Genomic DNA, 27,606 nt, shown 5'->3' on the forward strand with positions numbered 1-27,606 from the left:
GTAAGAGTTCTTGCAACTACAAGCTTATTGCCTTTGAGGTGTTGGACAGTTCCCTGGCTTGGAATTGGCAGTGGCGGGGGTCGTATGCTTGTGATAAATGGTTCTTTTGGGTTCTGGTGAATACCGATATCTCTGACAGTATTTTTAGCTACTGCAGGTCTCGCCGTCTTCCTTTAGAGGGGCCCACAGAGATTAACACCGGTGTAGGCAGTCAGAGAGAACAGGCCCCCACGCTAGTTAGCCTACTAGAACTCCGACCCGGCCAGTTCTGGGGCAGTTTGGAGAACTCGCGTAGGAGACGCTTTCCGAGGCAAACTGAAACTCTGATTGGTCACCTACAAGTTAGCCCCGCCTTACCGACAGTCTGATTTGTTTATGCAGCGCAATTCTCATCCGAGAGCCACCCGGACTCTACCGCATCATTTCCTATGGTCCCTCCCTGCCGCTGCTCCTGATCACTGCTGCTTCAAGCCCGGCATAGGCCCCCTCCCCAAGCTCGTAGTTGCCGCTGAGTGCCTCCCCAGTAAGTAGATCCCAGGCCCGTCTTCTGTGGTCTTCGCCTCAGCAGTCTCTCTTTTGTAAGGCCTACTTTGCCTGTATCCTCTGCTTTTGCGGTGAGTGCAAATATCTGTCTGGTATCCTCTATCCAGATACAGTTCAGTTACTTGCTGCGGCACTGTGGTTTGCAATCTATATTTTGTGTGCTTTTGCAAAGTTGTGTGTCAGTTTAATCATTTCGAAACGGGGCAAACAAATAACAAATCTTATTTGCAGTGGGTCTCCTGTATAGACTTTTTTTTATTGACTGAATACCTTTAAGATGACTCTGGTCATCTGGTTTCCAGTGTTGGCTTGTATTTATTTAACCGTCAGAATTCAAGGCGAAGTCCTGTTCACTTCAGTTGAACTGCATGCATTCCAACATGTTGGAAAAGATAAGTAAAGTTGGAAGGAAAAATTGAGGGAACTTAATTTAACATTAACTTGTTTGTAAGTAGATGAACATATAAGCGGGAGAAAGCAAAAGTAAATTCAGTTTGGAAATTTTGGAGTCTTCCACCTAAAGCGGCAGTGCTGTCATGCATGGTAACTAACCCGAAAACGAGCACTTGTAAAAGGAGGCCTCCGTACTGTAAAATATATGGCGTGGTGATATTAGTTTAGACCTTTTTGTAACCCCACTAACACTGGTACCAACACGTAACACATCAGAGTCCCTCTTTTCAATCTAGGTGTTTACATTTTACAGTTTTTAAGAGGAAGAATGTTTTCATCAAGAAGGAAGAATTATGATTGCTCCGCCAATGCTTCTGTTGGTACCAATGTGTCTTCAATCTTTCATCACATGTCAGTCGGCAGCTGGAAAATAATTCAAGGAGCAACCCGGCAAGAGTAGGGCCAGTTACCCAGTGCTTTAAAAGGAAGCATAGAATTGCAGGTACCCTGTATCGGAGTACCTGCTTGTTTCCGAGAAGTCCAGTACTCTCCAATTAAAAGTGTTATGTCACTCTTGAGATTTGCAGGTACTCCCCCCCCCCCCCCTCACAAAATAGAAAAGTGCCTGTACTCGGTACCGGACAGTTCCGGCCCATTTGAAGCCCTGCAGCCCCCCACAATAACTTTGGCAGTGTAAGGAGAATGGCTTCCGTGCAAGAAGTTTATACGCTGGAGGCATGCAGGTCTATATGGTCTTCGTTTGGGTCCTGTTAGCTTTCTGGCTAGTGTTCCAAGCGCCAGCTTGAAGCTGACAAATAGCAAATAGTTTGCTGTTCAGCTCTTTTTGCCTTAGAAAGGTGAGAGCTGATAAACTTGCTAGTGGGCTAAGGGGGGGCTGATAAACCTGTTTGGGTAAAATGACAAGGTCCTGTTGCGACAAGGAATTTACACATGGATCAGTGACAACTCCGAGACTTACAAAAGGGGAACTTTGTGGACATGTATTGTTTGTACTTCTTGGGAAGCTCTTGGAGGCCTGTCACATTGTGTTGTTGGGTGGCATGATCGTGAAGCAGCAAGTCAACATGCGCCTCAGCTTCTTATTTATTTTCATGTGGTGTAATTCTTTGGATTGTTGCAGAGACATATTGTATCGTTATTGACAATCGAGTTTGTGAAGCCTTTACCCCTTCTTCAGCTGTGAGGTGAACACTAGAGTTTACTCTATTGTGAGATTTGCCGCTGATGTTTCTCACGGGAGTAGAAGCCCGGGTAGCTTGTACAGGAATGATAAAACGTGTTTCAACATACTTGTTTGCATATGTTTATTTATCACAGCGAGACTGGGAATATTCCAGAGGTGAGCACAGAGAGGTTTCGCGCACAACAATGGAGACCAATCTCCATGCTTTTTGTCTTTGAATTTTTCTTTAATAATTAAGTTTGCCCTGCTTGAGCTCAGTTTACGGCTGGGTGTGAAGGATATAAATTAGTCCTGTAAATAGTTGAGGTAAGGAACCTTCTGTACTTTGAGTGTGGTACAGGAAGTTTGAATTGTATTCTCGATGCCACTGGAAGCAATGGACCATCTTTCAGAGCCAATGAGGTGTCTTGATTCTTAAGAAGTGGGCAGAAATATGTTTACTTCTTTTTGAAGACGTAAATTTCCAATGACTTCTAATGAGGCTCTGACAGGCAATGTTGCAGCAATCATTCAGAATAGTATCTAGGCCCTAGTTGATTCAGTGTGGTTTGTACTTTAGCAGTAGCTTGAGTTCCGTTTTGAAGTGGAAGTTCAAATTGTTAAGGGAAGCACAGTAACTTGGCATAGTCAGGGACCAGTCTAGGACATGGATTGTTAAGCCATGTTTGTACTATGGTCGAATAGTTGGGTGGAGAGAAAATGAAAACATACATTTTCTTCAGGTCTATTTTGAAGTGATGAATGGTCACCCAGGGCTGAATTTACTTGAAAATCTAAGGGCGGGCAGTGATGTCATCCTGGGAGGCTGTATTGAAGTACAGTTGCTTGTCATCAGCGCCCAAGTGGTAAGAGACGTTGGAGTACTTGAGAAGGGCTCCAACTGATTCTATGTGTGAATAGATGAGGGTGGCATAGAGAAAAGAGCCTTGGGGTACATCCTTGTGAATATGTGATGGGTTCGTGTGTGAGATTGAGATTTTGGTAGTTATCCAGTGAATTCATTGAGGACCTTTCTTCTGAAGCCGGAAGATCCAGGAAAGCAAGAAGAGAGGGGTTTCCTTTTTTGAGTTTATTTGGAGCATCAACAAAACAGTTTAAAGCATTGCGTTCCTGGTGGTGCATGCCTGCCTAAAGCCTGATTGACATTCATTAGGAAGGTTATTTTCAGTAAATTGTTTGATTTATTATTATTTTTTTTTTTCTCACCATCATTTTCTTGGGCTTTCTCCGGGAAGGTAGATTAAACACCAATCTGTAGTTGTTCATGTTTTGTTTCAGTGTGATAGCTGACCGAGGATTAAATGCACTGTTTGATGCTTTCAACTAATGTGCAGCTTTGAACATTTGTTTGATGCTCAGTGTGATAAAAGAAATGTGATTTGTAAATGGGATGTTCAATTTTTGAAATGCAAGCTTGTATCTTGAATATTTTAGTCTCAATGAAAGGTAATGTTCTCTCAATGCTGGTTTGAGGTGACAGCATCAAATGCTGTAATGCTTCTTATTCAGTTACTTCGCTTAACGATTTATACAATTCCAACGTTTGATTTTTTTAAAGATTTTATTTTGGGGTACATGATGTATTCGAATCCCCTAACTCTAAGTTAAAACTGTTACTGGCAATCTTATCCACAGATTTTGTTTTTCTGAGTTTAAGAAGGGGAAGCTGTGTCGAGTTTGTGCTATTTTGCGGTTTCGAGATTCAAGAAGTGTCTGAACTAGTAGTTGTTGGGAGATGTGGGAGGTTCTTGGGGATAATACTCCTGCTGGTAGGACCTTTTTTCTGTGCCAGAGCTTTCCTAAGTTATACCTGTGGAAAGGTTTAATTTTAGTGTGGTTGCAACCAGATATTGTAGACCATCAATCAATCAATCAGTACATTTATAGAGCGCACTACTCACCCGCGAGGGTTTCAAGGCACTGAGGGTGGGTGGGGAGGGGGGGGGGGGGCGGAATGCTGCTACTGCTCTAACAGCCAGGTCTTGAGGAGTCTCCTGAAGGATAGAAGGTCTTGGGTCAGGAAGTGATCTGTACAGGCTCTGGTCTCCACATTTGGGTCTGTGGTGTTAATAAATGCAAGTAAATGGCAAGTTCAATGAGTAGTCTGCCTCATGAGCATGTACCTTAATCAGTTGCTTGAAGCCCAGAGATTGTAGTTTTTGGACCATTTCTGAAATCTTCTGGATGCTCAGAGAATCTACCCAGAGTTTGAAGTTCCCCAAGATAGGGCCAGATCCAGAATGTACATAATCAGGGGTGTGGAATTTAATATAATTATCTACTTGCCCATGGGATAGGTTGCTTCATAAAACTACTTGTCCTGTAGTTTAGGTAGTAGTAGATATCTTTATTCAGTTTGACAAACCATAAAATATACAAATTATACGTTTAAAACATGTCAAATAAGTAGAATAAATTTACATATGCTACTATATATAAAATGATTATCAGTCCAAGATACATCCAAAGATAATACTATAATGCTAATTCGGTTGTAGATAAAGTGAAAATTTAAACCATAAGATTGGCAAAGTGAAAATGCAACAACCACAATATTCACTTTCTGGCATTATAGGTAAGATGCATATTCGGTTGATAAAAATGGTAAAGTGCAAAAAACACATCATTCACTTTCTACTACAAGAGAGAGAGGAAAAAAACCCGAAATATATATATATTTTACCTACTGGCGGTTGCCAGTAGGTAGTTATAGTTAGGACCAAGTTTCCATAGGAAGAGCATTTTTTCTTTTGCTTATAACTTTGGCGTCGTTTGATGAATCTTCATGAAATTTTCCAAACAAATTCTTTGTTCCTATCAGCTCCTATGTTGAAAGTTTGGGGGTGATTTGTCTAGTGGGGGCGGAGGAAAAAAAGGGGGGGTCCCAAAACGTGTTTTCTCCATGTTAATTTCCATAGAAAACTGTAGACCAGGCTACAGGTCGAACGGGTGAACGGAATTACCCCAAATTTGGCAGGGAGAAGAGTCTTGGTCTAGAAAGCACGCTTTTGTTTATTTGGTGTAAATCCGTTCAGTAGTTTGTGATAAATATCGAAATTTACAGATATTGATATTTAGGAATTCTACCATCTGATTGGCTGAGGCGTTACGAGCACGAGCTTGCTGCTTTTTTGGCTGCGAGCGGTTGCAACTAGGAAGTGTTGGCAGCCATTTTGTGATTCCGTTGAAACGAGTAAGGGTGGAAAAGGGCGAAAAGAGTAGGAAACAGGAGGATAGGAGCACTGTAACCTCTGTGGGGGAGTGCGAAGCGCAGTTTTCAATCCTACCGGAGTGAAAGTGCGGTGTTGTTCAGAGTGACATGGGGCTGAGATGAGATGCTGCTACACTCGGGTATGAAACCGAGAGCCTAAACCGTGAGGTAATTGCTGTAAAGTGATGTGCTCTGGTCTTTGTAGCATACCTGTGGAAGTAGTGTTAGTAGGCGTTTATACCATACAGGGAGTGGGAAGCGAACTACTGACCTCTACCGTGGGTTTATACTATACCGGAAGTTATCACATAAGGTAGTGGTGGATATTGCGTCGCACATTCAAACAAATATTTGACAGATAATAGGGTATTCGTATCTGCTGAACACAGTTATCTAGAGGTCAAACGTATTGACAGGTGCCAACTCGAGGTAGGATACCCCACTACCAAAGGTATCAATCATACAGGCCATCAAATGACTTGTAACAAATATACAAACACATAAACCCCGGCACTCTGATTGTGTATGTATGCAATTCTAGATATAAATCTCTTGAGCTAGAAAAACGAAATGATGTGAGGAAATGACCCCTGACATAGAGAATGTCCAGGAACGTACGTGTGTATCATTCAAATACTAATTTCTTCATTAAAGAAATAGTTAGGAACATAGGTCAAAAACATTACATTCCATATCAAAAGGTGTTCATAAACACAATTGATTTTGAAAAGTTCTTGGGAGTCCAGTTCTTGACATGTGGAGCAACAGCCAACGCGCGTTTCGTCACCACCGTGACTTCCTCAAGGCTGTAAAAATAATCATGAATACACAAAATTGGTATGTTCATACATAAAAAGGGATATCTATCGTTATTAAATTCTAAAAGCACAGAGTGTCTCCTTAAATTCCAGCAGACGGATAGAGTGGAAAAGACACCGAATAGCGTGATCATAGTTAGCCAAAACCAGAAATATAAAGAGTGAAAAGTAAGAAGTAAAGCAAGAATAGAAAATAAAAGATAGAGAGCAACCGGTGAACACTATTTAAATCTTGGAAACTTCAAGTGCGTGAGCATAAGCCTAACACATGAATCCAAAACTGAATCCAAAAGATACTACAATTTGAAAATCAGACTCAACAAAACCTACATTCCAGTGTGTGTAGAAGAAGGAAGAAAAAACTTATTGGAAAATAAGGGATTTTTAAGAAAGAAAAGGGAAAACTTCTTTGGAAAAGGGTGCATTTAGGAACAAAAAGGTCCCTATTTGGGACCTAAAGTGTATCCCTACCGTCATAAGTTGTCAATTGTGAAATTAGAATCAAAGTTAATAACCTCTGTTGTGGAGCTCACATGAAGGGAGGGCTTCAGTATACCTAGTCCCCTATAGAGTCCGATATCCTGGATAGTTGTGGAATCCCAGATTACCGTTCCAAAATTTGAACTAACTGAGAATAAAAGGAAGTGAAAAAGAGTGTTTAAAACCACAAAATGGAGTCGGTTTCATAAAACATTAATATCTGAAAAACCCAGATTTTTTGAAAAGATGAGTACCCAAAAGGGAACCTCTAATAATTTCTAGTTAATTGTCTCTGTAGATAATTATGATTTTAAAGATAGATGGTAAACCGTATTTACTTACAGAAATCCCACTCTTTTAGTGTAATAGTTTCACACAATCCCGAGTCAGAATTAGATGGAGATCAACTCAAGTGTCCCCAAAACGCTTCAAAGTATTCCTAACTGCCAAAAATACATTTGTAAGGCTGAGCATTGTTGCAGTAAAACTAGTCTATTTATTTAATCAGAGATACATTTTTTTAAATAAAAACATGCAAAATATCCTACTCTCTTCAAACACTGATTCCGTTGTGCCCCAATTTAAAAGCGACACTTACATTTAGAGGTGTATAATCGTAATCGTCTTTGTCATCAAGATACGATGTGTCCACAAATTAGGGAACCATGATAAGGCCCTATTAGTCAACGGCAGATAAAAAGAATGCAACATAAGAAAACGAGAATATAGGAAAAACATTTTAGATACCTATAAGTTTTAATACTCTTTTTATATTCCGTTAGAAAAGTCTGTTGAGATGTTAAAAGATTATCTTATAAACATTCATAAGATTCAGATTCCCAGACTCATAATACGACGGTAAGGTACTAGAGATCAATGAGATATCAAAATCAGAGAAGGATTAAAATGAACCAGAACATTTTACAGTTCCTAGAGTTTCTACAAGATGCATCTAATTAGCCGCTTGTCTGGCTCTTGCATGTACTAAAAACGAACAGTGAGTTGGGATAGAACTGGTGCGGCATCCAACGTCCACAGCGTGAGAGCATATGATACTCTCGTTATTTCCAAATTTGTTTTTAGATAATACTGCTAAACACACCAGTTTTGTATCATAAAGCTCACAATAGAATCAACATTTGGACATATAATGCCCGTGCTCATAGTGCACGTTTTTTCTTTTCAGGCTACAGCGTTTATTCAAAATGATGTATAAAAACCTAATATCCCAGATAGTAGTAGAGCAAGTTCAATTTAAGATATTTCCTATTGGCAAAAAGTATAAGTCTTGATAATCTAAGTTTACTCGGAACAAGCTCATACTCACTCGCTCTTACGCTACCGTCCTATTCCAAACAGCGCCGTTCTCACTCACCTTGGAAAAGTAGTAAATCTAATACAAAAAAGTCTTGCTGTCCGTTGGGGCCAAAGCATCTCATGTCCCTCTCACAGTCGTGTTTTAAATAGGAATAAGAGGGGGGGTCCCAAAATGTGTTTTCTCCATGTTAATTTCCATAGGAAACTGTAGACAAGGCTACAGGTCGAACGGGTGAACGGTATTACCCCAAATTTGGCAGGGAGAAGGGTCTTGGTCTAGAAAGCACGCAGTTGTTTATTTGGTGTAAATCCGCTCAGTAGTTTGTGATAAATATTGAAATTTACAGATATCGATATTTGGGAATTCTGCCATCTGATTGGCTGAGGCGTTACGAGCACGAGCTTGCTGCGTATTGGCTGCGAGCGGTTGCAACTAGGAAGTGTTGGCAGCCATTTTGTGATTCCGTTGAAACGAGTAAGGGTGGAAAAGGGTGAAAAGAGTAGGAAACAGGAGGATAGGAGCACTGTAACCTCTGTGGGGGAGTGCGAAGCGCAGTTTTCAATCCTACCGGAGTGAAAGTGCGGTGTTGTTCAGAGTGACATGGGGCTGAGATGAGATGCTGCTACACTCGGGTATGAAACCGAGAGCCTAAACCGTGAGGTAATTGCTGTAAAGTGATGTGCTCTGGTCTTTGTAGCATACCTGTGGAAGTAGTGTTAGTAGGCGTTTATACCATACAGGGAGTGGGAAGCGAACTACTGACCTCTACCGTGGGTTTATACTATACCGGAAGTTATCACATAAGGTAGTGGTGGATATTGCGTCGCACATTCAAACAAATATTTGACAGATAATAGGGTATTCGTATCTGCTGAACACAGTTATCTAGAGGTCAAACGTATTGACAGGTGCCAACTCGAGGTAGGATACCCCACTACCAAAGGTATCAATCATACAGGCCATCAAATGACTTGTAACAAATATACAAACACATAAACCCCGGCACTCTGATTGTGTATGTATGCAATTCTAGATATAAATCTCTTGAGCTAGAAAAACGAAATGATGTGAGGAAATGACCCCTGACATAGAGAATGTCCAGGAACGTACGTGTGTATCATTCAAATACTAATTTCTTCATTAAAGAAATAGTTAGGAACATAGGTCAAAAACATTACATTCCATATCAAAAGGTGTTCATAAACACAATTGATTTTGAAAAGTTCTTGGGAGTCCAGTTCTTGACATGTGGAGCAACAGCCAACGCGCGTTTCGTCACCACCGTGACTTCCTCAAGGCTGTAAAAATAATCATGAATACACAAAATTGGTATGTTCATACATAAAAAGGGATATCTATCGTTATTAAATTCTAAAAGCACAGAGTGTCTCCTTAAATTCCAGCAGACGGATAGAGTGGAAAAGACACCGAATAGCGTGATCATAGTTAGCCAAAACCAGAAATATAAAGAGTGAAAAGTAAGAAGTAAAGCAAGAATAGAAAATAAAAGATAGAGAGCAACCGGTGAACACTATTTAAATCTTGGAAACTTCAAGTGCGTGAGCATAAGCCTAACACATGAATCCAAAACTGAATCCAAAAGATACTACAATTTGAAAATCAGACTCAACAAAACCTACATTCCAGTGTGTGTAGAAGAAGGAAGAAAAAACTTATTGGAAAATAAGGGATTTTTAAGAAAGAAAAGGGAAAACTTCTTTGGAAAAGGGTGCATTTAGGAACAAAAAGGTCCCTATTTGGGACCTAAAGTGTATCCCTACCGTCATAAGTTGTCAATTGTGAAATTAGAATCAAAGTTAATAACCTCTGTTGTGGAGCTCACATGAAGGGAGGGCTTCAGTATACCTAGTCCCCTATAGAGTCCGATATCCTGGATAGTTGTGGAATCCCAGATTACCGTTCCAAAATTTGAACTAACTGAGAATAAAAGGAAGTGAAAAAGAGTGTTTAAAACCACAAAATGGAGTCGGTTTCATAAAACATTAATATCTGAAAAACCCAGATTTTTTGAAAAGATGAGTACCCAAAAGGGAACCTCTAATAATTTCTAGTTAATTGTCTCTGTAGATAATTATGATTTTAAAGATAGATGGTAAACCGTATTTACTTACAGAAATCCCACTCTTTTAGTGTAATAGTTTCACACAATCCCGAGTCAGAATTAGATGGAGATCAACTCAAGTGTCCCCAAAACGCTTCAAAGTATTCCTAACTGCCAAAAATACATTTGTAAGGCTGAGCATTGTTGCAGTAAAACTAGTCTATTTATTTAATCAGAGATACATTTTTTTAAATAAAAACATGCAAAATATCCTACTCTCTTCAAACACTGATTCCGTTGTGCCCCAATTTAAAAGCGACACTTACATTTAGAGGTGTATAATCGTAATCGTCTTTGTCATCAAGATACGATGTGTCCACAAATTAGGGAACCATGATAAGGCCCTATTAGTCAACGGCAGATAAAAAGAATGCAACATAAGAAAACGAGAATATAGGAAAAACATTTTAGATACCTATAAGTTTTAATACTCTTTTTATATTCCGTTAGAAAAGTCTGTTGAGATGTTAAAAGATTATCTTATAAACATTCATAAGATTCAGATTCCCAGACTCATAATACGACGGTAAGGTACTAGAGATCAATGAGATATCAAAATCAGAGAAGGATTAAAATGAACCAGAACATTTTACAGTTCCTAGAGTTTCTACAAGATGCATCTAATTAGCCGCTTGTCTGGCTCTTGCATGTACTAAAAACGAACAGTGAGTTGGGATAGAACTGGTGCGGCATCCAACGTCCACAGCGTGAGAGCATATGATACTCTCGTTATTTCCAAATTTGTTTTTAGATAATACTGCTAAACACACCAGTTTTGTATCATAAAGCTCACAATAGAATCAACATTTGGACATATAATGCCCGTGCTCATAGTGCACGTTTTTTCTTTTCAGGCTACAGCGTTTATTCAAAATGATGTATAAAAACCTAATATCCCAGATAGTAGTAGAGCAAGTTCAATTTAAGATATTTCCTATTGGCAAAAAGTATAAGTCTTGATAATCTAAGTTTACTCGGAACAAGCTCATACTCACTCGCTCTTACGCTACCGTCCTATTCCAAACAGCGCCGTTCTCACTCACCTTGGAAAAGTAGTAAATCTAATACAAAAAAGTCTTGCTGTCCGTTGGGGCCAAAGCATCTCATGTCCCTCTCACAGTCGTGTTTTAAATAGGAATAAGAGGGGGGGTCCCAAAATGTGTTTTCTCCATGTTAATTTCCATAGGAAACTGTAGACAAGGCTACAGGTCGAACGGGTGAACGGTATTACCCCAAATTTGGCAGGGAGAAGGGTCTTGGTCTAGAAAGCACGCAGTTGTTTATTTGGTGTAAATCCGCTCAGTAGTTTGTGATAAATATTGAAATTTACAGATATCGATATTTGGGAATTCTGCCATCTGATTGGCTGAGGCGTTACGAGCACGAGCTTGCTGCGTATTGGCTGCGAGCGGTTGCAACTAGGAAGTGTTGGCAGCCATTTTGTGATTCCGTTGAAACGAGTAAGGGTGGAAAAGGGTGAAAAGAGTAGGAAACAGGAGGATAGGAGCACTGTAACCTCTGTGGGGGAGTGCGAAGCGCAGTAGTCACTCCTACCGGAGTGAAAGTGCGGTGTTGTTCAGAGTGACATGGGGCTGAGATGAGATGCTGCTACACTCGGGTATGAAACCGAGAGCCTAAACCGTGAGGTAATTGCTGTAAAGTGATGTGCTCTGGTCTTTGTAGCATACCTGTGGAAGTAGTGTTAGTAGGCGTTTAGACCATACAGGGAGTGGGAAGCGAACTACTGACCTCTACCGTGGGTTTATACTATACCGGAAGTGGAGCGAAGTACTCACGCCTACGTGTGTGAAGAGTCGGGGATCAAACCGAGCTGATTGTTGTAAAGTGATGGGCTGTGGGCGGTGTAGCATACTGGCCGCTGTAGTATAACTGTGTAAGTAGTGTTAGTATGCGTTTATACTATACAGGGAGTGGGAAGCAAACTACTCACCCCTACTGGTCTGAAGACTCGGGGGTTAAACCGTGAGCTCATTGCTGTAAAGTCATGTGCTCTATGTAGTATTCCAATGTAAGTCATAGTAGAATGTTATTATGTAATGCTTCTATAATGTAACTATGTAATGTTAGAATGTAGGGCTGTCATGAGGGGAATCTTGGGGAGTTTGTACACGGTGCTGGAGAAGACGGTTGCCTTGCTGTCTGCTCCTGTTGGTGGCTGTTTAAGCTGTCTTCTTTTCCTGCAATAAATCTACTTATCGGATCCACTGCTGTCTGCCTTTTCACTAAATAAATTTGGCAACAAGTGGGAGAAGGTAAAAAGAAGGCAGCACTCGCCAATATTTCGAGCTTCCTTGCGTTCTGCTGAAGACCCGTTTTCTTCGTGAAGCTGTTTCTACTCATCCCAGGGTCGTCGGCTGATCGAACTATGTGATCCTACCTCTGGTAGGGTTTATATTTTTTGATTTTGGGCTTCCGCTGCCTCTTCCCTTACATTCTGGTGATCGAACTATGTGATCCTACCTCTGGTAGGATTTGATATTTTTTGATTTTGGGCTTCCTCTGCCGCTTCACTACACTCTGGTTGCTGTACTACATGTGTGCAAGTAGTGTTAGTATGTGTTTATTCTAATTCTGTAGTTATGCATTAACCAATGCATCATGGCCCTATATAGCGCCACCTCCCTGGCGCAGCTCATACAGTGTCCCGGGGTGTGCATCCGCGGGACATTTATGTTTGCTATTGCAGGGTGGGAGCATTGTTTGCACCCTGTGATAGTAAATTCTTGTTTGCCTCGTTGAAGCGAGAGGAGGCAAACCTCTTATCGCTTCAATAAAGCAGATCCGGGTGGTAAAATTGGAGAAAAAAAAATTAAATGGGGTCTCACCTGTTCATTTAAATGAGCCCACCTGTGAGTAATGTTCCGGGGCCAATCCTATTATATTGCGGGGTCTCTGCAGCACTGGGGACCTTAATCTCGCATGTAAATTAGGCGCGGGAGGGCACAGACGTTTCGCAGCCTAGAGGATCAACACCACTCTGGGTATTGTTTACGAATTGTTCAGGGGGCTTCGAGGCCAACTCAAGACCGGGGATCGTCAACCTCCGGTGCTTTACTTAAATATGCAGAGTGGGCCTCGCCAATTCTTGAAGCCTCGGTGTCCCTGGGCAGTGCCTTATTGATTCTGAAATCACACGGGCAGTACTCATGGTGTTATAAAGTGATACACTCAAAGAACCCTTGCCGTGGTAGAATTACCCAGGCTTCATATATGTAATAGTCTGTTGGTTTATATTTGGTAGGTGCACCGCAAATTTAAAAAGGTTTTCCCTCATAACCTACTATCAGCCGCCGATTTTCAGAATAAACTACAGACAAGTGTTGTCAGAAAAAGAAGACCCATACACTCACTTATTTATTGGTTAAAAAAAAATAACTTTTATTAAAACAACACAAATGGAAACGTAACTTTATTCGAACAGTAAAACATGAGAGAAGTGGGTGGGACTCCTCCAGAAGCAGCGTACAAAACCTGCAAGAGAAAAAAGAAACATAAGTATGTGTGCCATGTCCAAGAGAACAAGCATTGGCAACGCAATAGGTCTCGCATTATTGCAAGTTTAAGCTATTGGCATTGTAAATGACAATGCCTTTTATTGATGTTTTAAAAACTAAAACAAAAATAAAAGGCATTGTTATTTGCATTGTCAATAGCTTAAACTCGCGTCAATGTGAGACCTATTGCATTGCAAATGCTTGTTAATTGCTGGCAGGTCTACGACCAGGAGGGACCCGGCCTACTTAAAGCCCTGCACACTGTACGTTTCAAGCAAGCGCCCTCTGCACGAGACTAAAGGCTCCTTGCCCTTTGACCCAAGGCACCCTGCCCAGTGACAATGGTTCCTGCTCATAGTATGAGGTTCCTATCCCTAAAACACACCACTATTGGTTCACTGCATGAGACCAGAGGCAGCCACTAAGGCGCTCTAAAAACGTCAAAATAAATACAATGAAATAACAAGCCCGAGAGTTGTGTGCGTGCGTGCTAAAAGAAAAGAAAAAAAAAGCACGCGAGTGGTGCTCATAGGTGTTTGAGTGAGTGAGCTGGCGATGAGCGGGTGTGTGATTGCGCATCCTGCTCTTTTTCAAAGCGCATGCTTGTGGCACGTGGCTGTGCACTACTGCAGCCGTATGCCACCACAGCACGAGTAGTTGCTTTGTAAAAAGAGCTGCACGACGACTCAAGGTCTCGTATGCACTGCATAGGCGAGACCTAAAAAGAAAGGTAGTCAGAATGAATGAAAGGAAGAAAGTGAGAATGGGGCAGAGAGCGAGCGAGTTGGTGGAAGGGAGAAGGGGAGGGAGAGTCAAAAGAACAGAGGGAGGAGGAGAGAGAGGGTCGGCTTACTGCACCTAGGCCTCACTTTTCAACTCCTGTCACCCGTGTATCTGGGACGCTTGGGTCCGCGAGAAAGAGTGCGGTCCAGCAAGTCTTTCAATTGAAACAGAGATATGAATGAGGCCAGAGATTATATTTTTATCTGCGGCAACATCGCTTGTCTGCACCTGTGAACGCAGGCTGCTGCACCCCAGCCCCTGCACTGTGCTCAATTGCAGCTCCTGCGCACTGAGCCTTCACTGCTCACCTGCCACAACCGGTGTGTCCAACGACGTGCCGGTGCGAGCTCTAACTCCGGGGTGCCGCTCTTAGGGTGGCAGAGCAGGTCTCCAGTCGGGGACGGTGTCTTGATGCCACGATGGAAGGCGTCAGAATGCCCAGGGCCTCATCACGGGCTGAGCATCTGCTCCGCCGATTATGGTGCCACTAACTCAGTGTCTGAAAAGGGAGAAATAATATAATGGTGGAAAAGTCTTAAGGTAAATGAAGGTTTATTTCAAGCTTAAGAGAGCACACCAGTTGAGTGCATCCTTCCTTCCTGAAGTACGATCTACCAATTGTTAGTGGTAATCGTGGTTCAAAGAGGAGTTGGAGTGCATGAGAATAAACAAGGGTAAATAATGTTATGCCAACGTTCACATACAAAGGAACAGAGCGCATGCTAGAAGCTTAATGTGCACGTGCAATGCAGTTGGGTAAGTCTGTGTGCATGTACACTTAGTAATCAGCTCACTACATTGCCCCAAAAGCCAACGCCACGTGTTTGTCTGAAGCAAGCCTGGCTGAAGACGGCTGAAATGCCAGAAACCGGTCCTAGGAAGCTTGTTTCCAGTCCAGGGAAGGCATGGCTTGGCAGTTCGGGCTGGACTGTTCCCATGAGGCACAGGGTCAGACTGATTTGCATATGGCCATGTCTGAACTGGGGTGGCAGAGTGGGCTAAAGAACGGTGATGGATTAAACCCAGATCTGTTGACTGGGTGTGAGTGTTTGATTGGCTCTGATGCTCCGTCCATCACCACCCCCTTTTGTACCGCTTTGTTCGCCATAAGTTGGCAGGGTATGCTCAGACGTTGAGTCCCTTTCTCACTTTGCCACTGGATTCAAGCAGGCCTGGCGGAAGACGGCTGAAATGCCAGAAACCGGTCCTTGGAAGCTTGTTTCCGGTCCAGGGAAGGCATGGCTTGGCAGTTCGGGCTGGACTGTTCCCATGAGGCACAGGGTCAGACTGATTTGCATATGGCCATGTCTGAACTGGGGTGGCAGAGTGGGCTAAAGAACTGTGATGGATTAAACCCAGATCTGTTGACTGGGTGTGAGTGTTTGATTGGCTCTGATGCTCCGTCCATCACCACCCCCTTTTGTACCGACGTGTTTGTAGGGCAGCGCTGCCCGCTGGCTCAGGCCTACAGTACGGTCCAGCAGGTCCTTAAAATGAGACAGAGATGTGACTGAATGAGATCAGAGATCACATCATTACGCACGGTAACATCGCCTGTTTGCACCTGTGCACCCGGAGTGATGCACCCCATCCCTCCCGCCGCAACGCTCTCAATTGCAGCCCCTGTGCAACCAGGCCCCACTGCTCACCTGCTGTCATTAGTTTGTATCCAAACACGAAGTCCAGCAGGGTTCACAATTCAGATTGAGTTTTGATTGCCAGGATGATGTACACCTCATGGATCCCTTTCTTTTTATTGCGCATTGTGATATGCAAGGTGGATGCGGCCATATCACCTGAAGCAGTGTGGAAGAACTGGGACATGTGGCGTCGTCGTTATCCTATTAATACGTACGCAAAGTGGGCTGGTCTTGCGTACGGCAGGCCTGCATAGGGGTGTGAATAATTATTCCGGGGACCTGGGCGTTGTTCAGTTTCTGCCTGGCCAGGAAGTGTACTTATGTGTGTGTCCCTGTTGCAGTTTTGACGTCGCACAATCCGCATTTTACATTAATGTAGCATGTACCGGGAGGGCGGCAACTATCGCTAATGAGATGCTGTCCGAAAACATTGAATGGACAACATCACAGGTTGTGGATATGCGCAGACACGCATGTCAATGGTGTGCGGTATTATTGAAAGTGTTGCTATCGCGAAACGCACACATGCGAATGTGCTCGGATTGAGGGAGAATCAGCAGTGAGGTTACGTCATACACCGTGATAACGCTCATTACAGTTAAGCAATGTATCTCAAACGTAAATCTGAAAGTCTCACATATGACACACTACTATACTGGTAAATCCTGACAACCGAGCATACTGCAACACAAATCTACACATTACTCTTTACTGTTTGTCACATGTGATCTAGGATGTGCACTCTGCCCGTGGCTGATGATACCCCTTCGAGCCACCAATACCCAGGCCGAAAGGCAGCACAATAATTTGCGCGCACACACACACCAGGGGTATCGTGTATCACACATTTGTTTTTTGATGTAAAGTTTCAGATGCATGGGTAACACACGTGGAAGGCTACTGTACAGAACATGATTATTGATCAAGATGATCGTTGCATGTTGTGTGTACTATAAGATATGTGTACACAGCAAAAACGTTTTCAAAAAAGCTCTGTAAGTAGAAGAGGAGTCTCTCATCAAACGGTGTAGAGAGAATGACTAAAATGGGTGGGGTCCTCCAACTGTTACAATAGGAAATGTTATGAACCAATCAAAAGCTTTTTTTTAAGGTCACATGGCAAGCACGCACCGAGCGCGCAAGGGGGCCGCACCCGACGCGATTTTGAGAAAATATATTTACCATAATATAAGTTTATTACAGTTAGAAATATATAAATGTGGAAAATATTTTAGATTATCGCTTGCTCTCATATACACTTTAAACTTATTTAGATATAGTTTTGAGACATAAAAAAATAAATGAGTGAATGGCGTACCCGGCGTGATACCATACGTCTATGACGTAACACAGGGCCTGGCAGCGTGCACTCGTCACATACGGAATGAGCAGCCGGCGCGACCCTATACGTAGATGACGTAACGTGTGTATTGGTACCGCGCAGCCGTCGCATACCAAACTGGGAGCTGGCACGACCGTATACGTATATGATGTTAGGCGGGACACGGTGCTACGAAGCAGTCAGATACGAAATGCGCATCCTTAACGAGTTTCGCAATATCGCTGATAGGATTCGTGTGATGATGGAGCTTGGTACACTACCGGTACGGGAGTCTAGTTTTCTATAAAAAATAAATAATATACATACTTTTTTGGGAAGATATAAAAAAATTACACAATGTTTCAAATAAAAAAAAAGGATAATAGAGTTGCAAAATATGACAAGAAAAAATATAGGTTTTATAAATATTAACATTTAAAAGACCTTTGAAATTCACTGAAAAAACCATAGGTTTCAGGGACGTTATAGTTAGTTGGACATTTGACTCATTTAAAACCAGAGAAATTCACCTGTTATAGTTAGTTGAGCTAGCTATAACTCGCGCGCCTGCAATGCACTGGTGATGACGTCACATATTACATCACTCATGACACGGCCAGTGACATCACTGATGACATCTCAAATGACATCACTGATGACATCATCCATGTGATCATTTGATGTACATACTGATGGCCTAATATAAACTTCGATACACGCACCGTAAAATACAGACTACTATTCTTGAAACTATACACACAACAATGCCAGATACTACATACCACCCACTATTTCCTAGGTCGTCACTTACATCCACTCACTTATACATGCAGTTACTCATCAATACAGTACTATAATATGCACTCATACACCTATACATACAGTCACAGTCCGCCACTCATCCATAGTTACTCACACACCTAGTCAGTCATGCAAAGAATCAATCACATAGGCATTTACTCATGTAAACAGTTATACACACCAACTGTGTTATTTATACACACACACCACATCACTTATTTTTGCAGAAACTAACACATACTTACTGTCTTATACAATCACTGATAGAAGCAGACACTCTTTTATACACCCACTCTTCAAAGAACTTACTCTCACGTTTAGTCATTTATATACTCCAACACTCACATATACTGCCTTAAAACATATGTAGTTACTCACACATATACCAGTGAGACAGTCATTCACTCACCAACTCACCCATACGTTCACCAACTCACCCATACAGCCCTTCCCAGATGCAGTTTTTAATCCATACAACCAGTGAATCACTCACTCAGACATGTATGCACTGTCACACCCCCCCCGCACCCACCCATACAGACACTCAGGCACCCATACAGATACACAGAGAACAAATCAATAACCCATAAAGACACTCGTGTACCTACTCACCAATCCATGGAGCCGCTTATACACCAACTGAGACACTAATACAGACTTTCACACAGTTTAGTCACTAACCCATACATTCAGTAATACATGTTCAATCACTCACTTATACAGTCCGTCACGCACCTACTAAATAATCCATTCAGGGACTTGTAAATTCACCCTTTCTTCAATACACCTTGGCATAGATGTATATGAAAAATATTTAAACTTTACAGAGAAACACATTCACTGGATGATGTCATCAGAGATGTCATCAGTGATGTCACCGACCGTGTCATGATTGATTGATTGATGTAATATGTGACGTCATCACCAGTGCGTTGCAGGTGCGCGAGTTATAGTTAGCTCAACTAACTATAACAGGCGAATTTCTCTGGTTTTATACGAGTCCAATGTCCAACTAACTATGACCTCCCTGGAACCTAAAGTTTTTTCAGTGAAAAAAAATAAATATATATAAACTAAAATTGGTAATAAAAACAAATACAAACCAAGATAAGTTAAAATTTCAAGCCCTTTCCCTTACGTACTAGGCTTATAGGTTACAGCAAATGGATATCTACTTAGGCTAAAAACTATTCTCTTGGATGTGTCCGATTTTAAAAGTCTTAATACTTATAGATATGACCTAATTCTCAGATTGGTTAGATCCATTTTTTCCTAGGAATGGCAGACAGTACAAAAAACATGTGGGAGTAATTTTCAGCTGCATTTTGAAAACATAAGGTGCAGAAAACCTCTGTCATCTATATTGTAACTAGTCCACTTGGGTGTGTTGCATGCTATCTGTAAGACATCAAAACAGAACTTCATCTATAATGACTTAGCCGATGGGGTTTGTATTTCATCTAGGTATACCTCAAAGGCAGGAGATGGTTTTATAGATGAAAACTGCAACGTCAACCTTCCTATTTTTGGGGAGTGGTATATACTATTTTCTATGTACATCCAATAAGTATTTTTCAAAGCTGTTTTTGACAAGTGTGTTAGTGAATGGGGGGCATCCCAAAAGCTATTTAGGCTTAAATTATAAAACCAGTTTCAAACATATCGGACCCATGGGAGTGCAATATTATGATCGAGTTTCAGTAACTCAATTAACCCTTCTTTGTAACTTTTGAGTTCTTACATGGTCCACAAACTGACCCAGAACATCATGGGTCTTATTGCAGCTTGATGTTCAATTCGCCTAATGTTTATATCTTGAAAAATGGGAATCGTAGGTGTCCGCACTGGTAGTTGTCGTAACATTCTTTAAATGTGTTTTTTCTCCCAAGCTAGCATGTTCTGACTGCTAGCCCCCCAAAGTTCTGTGCCATAAACGGTTGCGCATTGAGCCCCGTACTTGTAGACTTCCAGGGTGGGTGCCACTGCCTTTGATGTACTATTCTGTTGTTTTTTCACAATTGCCAGAATTCTGAGGCAAAACACCTTAGATTTTTGAATTTGTGGCTTCCGTGACAATTTCATATAAAACGTGATACCCAGATAATTGAAATTTGCCACATATTCCATTTTTTGTTTTTGGACGTAGATTTTTTTCTTGATGGATTTCTGGCCATATATTTAGTTTTATTTGAGTTTATTTCAAGGCTTGCCTTTTAACATACAGAAGTCATTAAAATTGTCTAGGACGTTTTGTAGACCCTAAGGTGTTTGAGATATTAGGATTGTGTCATCGGCAAAGAGCAATGCTGGTACTGACACCCCTCCCAGCTTCGTAGAGTCATGGTTACAACCCTGAAGATGTTGCACAACATTATTTACATATTGAGAAAAGAAGGTTGGTGCCAATACGCATCCCTGCCTTACTCCTTATCGGAGTTGCTTCCGTAAGTTTACCCCTGGGTCCCTATCTAACTTACACATAATTATCATTGTGAAGCCGTACAATTGGTGTCAAAAGATCATCAGGGACTCCCTGGGTTTCTAAACAGTCCCACAGGGAATTTCTAGGGATAAGATCAAAAGCGTCCTTCAGATCAATAAAAGCTATGTACAGGTGACCTCCCTTTACATCCGTGTACTTCCAGGCTATGCATAATAATCTAAAAATCTGGCCTGTTGTGCTAGTTTTTACTCTAAACCCAGTTTGTTATTGTGAAAGAATATTATTTACCTCCTAACCAATTGTTGAGCTTTGAAAGAATCTGTTTTGCATTCACAATTTGTAAAGTGTCTATTAGGCTTATTGGCCTATAATTAGCAGGATCTTGACGATTACCCTTCTTAAAAATAGGAATTATTTTGGCCCCTTCAAAGAATTTGGTATTCGTGCCCCTGTGGCCAGAGCATTACTATGTAAATTTACATAAGGGGCCCAGACTGTTTTGTCATGCCTTTAAAGGTTGCCTGGTATCTTATCAGGGCCCGGGGCTTTCCCTGGCTTGACAGCTTCTATTGCTGCCACTGTATTATCTATTTTAAAGTAAGAGGTAGTATTTAAACCATGCCAGGCAATTTCCAGGGAGATAATTCCCATAATAGGATAATCGTTAACTACTGGGTCTACAACATTAGACTACAGAGCTAGAAAAAGACTTCTTCAAGTACCCGGGTCCAAATAATGGTCCAGGCCGGAGTTACCAGTTTTATTTCCTTGGGCTAGTGTATGCAAAAAAACTTGATCCTTCTTTTTGTCTGCTGTAATCAATTAATTCCCGATGCGATCATCCCAATCCTATATAGGTCTCGCCTGGCGTTAGCAGCGCGCATGTGTTGCTCTCGCCATGCGAGGACCTTTTGCGATAGATTCAGCCAAAGCTGAACATGCATACGGATGGAGAAACATGGCTGCTCTCGCCATTTAGACAAAGCTAAACATGCACACGGACAGTGGACAGTCCGACGCCATCTTGTTTTGCTTGTGCCAAACAAAATGTGCACGCGCATAGAGAACAGATGTGCATGGCGGCATGCTTTTCCTTTCCCTCTCTCCAATTGAAAAACTCGAAGTCCCAGGATTCAAAGAAAACAGAACTGAAGGTCATTTCCCGCTACTGTGGGACATGCTGGTATCTTTTCCAGTCTCTGTACTTCGTAAAGCTGTGCGGAGTAAGCAGAAACGGAAGTAACCAAAGGCTGTGGCCCACAGGGCCAGAGATATCAGAAGCTGCAGAAGTGAGCGACATTAGCATAAGTCCATCAGTCTCGTAGCAGTGCAGCGCCTTTAAAGCAGAAGGTAGGAGCAGGCACGGATCAGAGGCTGCGGCGTGCCAGCAGGGGAGGTGGGTTTGGGAGTCACGACCCCCAGGAGAGAGGGAGTGGCAGAGAGCAGTGCAGGCTCGGCTACTTCTGGGAACAGAGGGTGGGAGTGGGTCTCACCAGAACTGTCATACACAGCCCGACGTACCTTATAAACCTCTGTTTGGAGCGCAGTCTGAGGCTACCTCGAAGCGCTATCCGGGCAAAAACGCGGAGGACGTTTCATCTGTCGCTCGAACCGTCAATTACCCACGCTTAATCCTGGCTATCTCACTTCACCGACGTAGTGTGATCCTCGACAAATCTCTTCATCTCCAAGCTCCTTGGCTCTGATATCGATCCAAATTGGAAGGCTACTATTGGGGTCACGTGAAAAACTGTATATTTTCCTGTGTCAGGGGGCTTTTTTCCTCTGAGAAAAGTGGGGTCGCTTCTGCAATCTGGGGGTTTCCGACGCCCCCCCCCCCCCCCCAATCCGGATCGCATGAATCTCACAATGACACAGTAGAGATTTCCTGGAAGCCCAACAGCTGGACATGTACTATTTTTGCGGTGTGTGAGGTAGTTTCTGGGAAAGAGAGGTTTGGGAAATAACGCCCTTCATCACGTCTTGTTGTTACTTGGTGGCTTTGGGGCTGTCATCGTTTGAGAAGGAGGGACCCCCGTGCACAGGCCTGCGGAGGAGCTTGGAAGTGTGTGGGCTGAAGCTGGGCCAGCTGTTAGACTTGTGGCCAGAATGAGTATGGGGCGTGCATGCCATCGAGGGGTTTGCTGATGGTCTGTGGCCTGCTGCTCTGCCTGAGGAGGTGAGTGCAGAACACGGGGGCTGGACACGTGGGCCGGACGGGGGCTCCCACATACTTCTTATGCACGAGGATGATGATGATGACAATGAATGTTAATAATTGTGATAATAATACGTGCTTGACATAGCGCTGTCGCCACCTCTAAGCGCAGTCAACAATCTGTGTTAATTGAGCTCAAGTGAGTGGTGCAGTGAGCACAGTGTGGGAGCACGCTCGGTTATGCATAGGCATGATGCATAGAGACCCCAACAAGTGTTGTGCTCCGCCCTGCTGCTTGCCCAGGCCATGCCGGTTTGTTGCGCTCTGCTAAGTTACAGTCAATTGATGAATGTGTCTTCTTGTGTACACATTTTGAGCTATGACTGCTTGAGGCACGTATAGCGTTTGGCAGATGGGAGAGTCGAGCCACATGCAGCCCGATGCCCAGGATTGACACGCCTGTGAGGTGACATGCACATGGGATGGTTTGCCTTACACTTCATAGTTCAGTCAAGTTGGGGGTCTGTGTTTTGCACCCAGTACTTATGGTCCGGCAGTCGCCAGTTTAACCAGTAGCGCTTCTCTTCATAAAGCGTTACGCCCAAGTGAAGTGGGTGTTGAGTAATACTTTGCTATGTGATGATATACTTTATTTATTATATTCTGCTATGTGTATGTTATGTGTTGTCATGCGCTACGCTGTACTATGGTGGAGATTATTAATGGTATTTGATGGCTCATGATCTCGGGAATTTTGCTCAAAAGCAATTTAAATCTTTCTACCATAGTGCAATTAATCTACATATTAGGGATCTTACATAGAGAAGTACTTGTATAATGCGATAAGAATCTTTGTTATGATGGTGATTTTAGTGCTCTATGATTATTACTGACCAGTGGTTGTAATGGATTTCTGTTGTTGGAATTATTCCCCTGTTCACAAGTTTCAAGAAGGGTTCCCTCCAATTTTAAACAAAATGGGTAATAGTCACTATCTGCTCTTGGCTGAATTTTTAGGTCTATTAAATTACTCCATATGTTAACACTGCCAATATATAATCAATTTTGCTCTTAGTAGTACCTCTTTTAAAGGTATAGGCACTCGGGCTGTCCGACGGCAGACTACCGTTGCAGGCCCTCAATCCTTGTCCAGGGACAAGTCAAACCAATTGGATTACTGCAATTGTACCAGGGACACCGGGTACAAGCCTCCAACAGTGGGATTCTTCTTGCCATTTTCTCCTCCTCTAGAATGGTCTCCATGCCCACTACTGGCTCAAACTAGCGATCTCCACCTATAATTATTGATACACTAGGATCAATTGAACTCAAGAAATGATCCATTAGCTCTGTCTACGAAGGTTCTACACTAGCTACTCTTGGTCTGTTGTAAACATAAAGCAGATAAATATCTGCTTTGTTTTGTGTTTTTATCCCAATAATATCTCGAGATGGTAATAGCAATTGGTTAATTTCTCTCTTTAGGGAGATTTTGGCCGATATAACTAGGCCTCCTGATCGCCTGCCTCTAGTTGAAGGAACTACGTTAATCCTAAATGTCCTATAGCCCAGCTTATGGGGTGGATCCAAAGCCCAAGTTTCTTGTAAAAGGCAAAGATCATATTTGTTCATGTACTCTTGGCAACCAGGATTTATTAACTTTTGTTTAAGCCCTGCTATATTCCATGATATTAGGCGTTTCATAGCTTGCTGAGGTTCCTCATCACTGTGTGGTAAGCTAGTTTGTACAGCATCTACTGCTGTAGCCTCAAGCCTTGATTCAGACAATTCTTGTCCTGCAAAAAAAAATCCACTTGTCCCTTTGGTGGCGTGTAGTGCAGTGACATGCAGCAGTCTCGTTATATAAAAATTCTAATATTAGCTTTTCAGATTATGCCAGAGCTCATACTGTAGTAGGGTTTGAATTTCTGCAATTTCCTTATTTTGCCACCTTTCTAAAGATATTAGCGTTAAACAATAAGTCTAGAGCTGGAATGCTCCCACAAAGTTTTACAAAAACCATATCAAAACAAGACATGCACCGACAAAACCAAAAGGTTGACCACCAATATCAGACATATTGGTTTTTGCCAATGCTTATTTTCATGTTTTCCATTTGTAGGAAAGTGGGTTTCTGTTGCAGTAAGCCCCCCACTTTTTGCCAGACAACTGATGCACTTTTACTTGGTGTGCCCTGTGTCCTGCCAATCAGGTTCCCAGGGCCTGTGTTCTTTCCCCAAAACAAACCCTATTGGCATGTCTTGCCACAGGTCAGCCGCTGGTAAATGGTACCACAAGTACCCAGGACACTGTGACCAGGTAAGGCCTCTAAGGGCTGCAGCACTTATTGTTCCACCCTTAAAGGTCCTGTACCACTACACTCACACACTGCCTTTGCAGGCCACGTGTTTTGGTGCAGAACAAAGTGAAGAGTCGACATGGCACATATCCCTGTGTGCCATGCCTACAACCCACTGCCCTGGCATAGATCAGTCACCCCTCTAGTTGGGTACACTATAACAGTGGTGAGGGTACAGGTGCATGAGCCCTGTACCCCTACAGTGTCTAAGTCGATTCTTAATCAAGAGTAGCACATTCAAATTTGAGTGTGTCCCCCTGGGCACTCAGGAAGAAGAAAAACGTTTACAATTGTTCATGTGTTTTGGCAATTTTATTCATTGCTTTGCTTAAATCAATAAAGTTTTCAACGTTGTCAATTCATTGTTTTTCTTTAAAGTATATACATCTTTTCATGACATCAATGTTTGTTTGTAATCCAATGCATTTCGGGTTACTGCGAACCCTTCATCAGGGACAAACCTGTAAACGCAATCCGAGATGAGGAGGCTTTAAAAAAATGTTTTGGAGTCGTGTAACACAATCTATTCACTGTATTTGCATTTAAACATGTCATACTTCAAATTCTGTCTAGGGGAGAAAAAGTATACCTCGATTGATTCTGGTACACACACTTGTCAGATCTGCATTTACGGGGATTTGTATGTTTATTTCCTGCCGTGATGCTGGCTCTAAAAGTTAAAATGGCAGTTTCACATGGTTTTAACTATGAGTGTGTTTGGTAGAGTTTTACGGTAAAAAATGACCGGTTGAGAAAAGTTTTACAAAAAACAGTGTGTGAACGTTTTAATGTCATAATGACATTTGGAGAATTAAGTGTAAGGTACTTACATTTGGTGTCCGGGATTTCAATAGTTCAAGCGTCTGGTAGCTGTGTTTCGGTATAGTGTGTTTTTATGCGGTTTTATAAATGACGGACTCATTGAGTGTGTGGAAACTAAAGACGGATTCTAACGAATCATTCGTGTAAGCGGACTGGCAGCCATGTTGGAGCGGTATGCGAAACATTGGGGGATCGTGTGTTTTATGGTGAGCATGATTATTCGTATATTCAAGTGAATTTATTTAATCGTATAAAAGCACATGAGTGTGATTTATTAATGATGCTGTTTAAGAACACGTGTTATAATTGTTGGTGTTGGTTAGGTAGCAATCTTGAACTGGTATGAATAACCTGTAGGTCGTACTATAATGAATATGATGTTATTAACAATGCTATTTAAAGAACACGTGTTTGCATGAGCTGAACCTAACATATGATTGTTGGTGTTGGTTAGGTGGCCATCTTGAAATGGTGTGCATGGCCTATAACTAATTATATATACTAATCAAAGGTCATACTGTGAAAAAATTATACATACAGGGTTATAGAGTAAAAATACCAGATGCTTGAACTATTGAAATCCCGGACACCAAATGTAAGTACCTTACACTTAATTCTCCAAATGTCATTATGACATTAAAACGTTCACACACTGTTTTTTGTAAAACTTTTCTCAACCGGTCATTTTTTACCGTAAAACTCTACCAAACACACTCATAGTTAAAACCATGTGAAACTGCCATTTTAACTTTTAGAGCCAGCATCACGGCAGGAAATAAACCTACAAATCCCCGTAAATGCAGATCTGACAAGTGTGTGTACTAGAATCAATCGAGGTATACTTTTTCTCCCCTAGACAGAATTTGAAGTATGACATGTTTAAATGCAAATACAGTGAATAGATTGTGTTACACGACTCCAAAACATTTTTTTAAAGCCTCCTCATCTCTGATTGCGTTTACAGGTTTGTCCCTGATGAAGGGTTCGCAGTAACCCGAAATGCATTGGATTAAGGGGAGGACAGTGGAGGACAGTGGCAGTGTCTCCCGACCCCGCTTGGTACCTGGTAATGCTTGGCTAGAGCGGAGCACTCTGCACAATTTATGGTCTCAGTCTAACATTGTGGATGTGACTCGATATTTTCAAATTCACTAGCGGCGTTAATTTTAAACTTCACTTGTCCTATTTTTACGCATGGTGTTCTGTTTGTACTGACTGCCTTAACGTGGAAATAAGTACAGGATTTGCATTCATTACTTCCCAGTACTGCTGGGGGCTTCAGGGGGTCTGTGTCAATCTTATGCTCAGTGTTACAGCCTACCCGCCCTGGTCCGACTCGGTATCCAATACCGTTGAGCGGAGGGCGAGGTAGACAAGAGCGTGACACGCCCAGCAGCCCCGGGACAGGCGAGCGGTTAGCGCTCTAGCTGCACTCTTCACGGGGCTATTTAGCCACCCGTCGGCCCTAGCGCGCAGCGGTTGCGCGCAGAGGGCGCCATTGACTGCGCCATTGACTGCGCCGAAGACGAGCCTAAGACCTGCCCGTCTGCGCCCGTCCGCGACAGGACGGGGCCAGGGGACATGGGGACTTCGGCACCTGACACACAAATACAGCCTCAGAGGGGGCTCTCCTATACTTCACAGGTATTACGGAGCTATAACCCAGGAGCATCAA

The 27,606-nt window shown here is 42.4% G+C and overlaps 1 protein-coding gene across 4 annotated transcripts in view; it reads left to right on the forward strand.

The window, feature by feature from the left end:
* The first annotated feature begins 421 nt into the window (after nucleotides 1–421).
* Nucleotides 422–27,606, forward strand: part of PIK3C2A (phosphatidylinositol-4-phosphate 3-kinase catalytic subunit type 2 alpha) — a 780,848-nt gene continuing 753,663 nt past the window's right edge. The window contains exons 1-2 of one of the 4 annotated variants that reach the window (XM_085648083.1): nucleotides 480–614; nucleotides 26,896–26,997. The gene's annotated coding sequence lies outside the window, so the exon portion shown is untranslated. Of the gene's footprint in view, nucleotides 615–26,895; nucleotides 26,998–27,606 lie in introns of all 4 variants that reach the window. The other 3 variants (XM_085648084.1, XM_085648082.1, XM_085648085.1) reach the window with 3 other exon arrangements.

This window comes from Triturus cristatus, chromosome 3_2, assembly GCF_964204655.1.
Source record: "Triturus cristatus chromosome 3_2, aTriCri1.1, whole genome shotgun sequence".
Classification (NCBI taxonomy): Eukaryota; Metazoa; Chordata; class Amphibia; order Caudata; family Salamandridae; genus Triturus; species Triturus cristatus.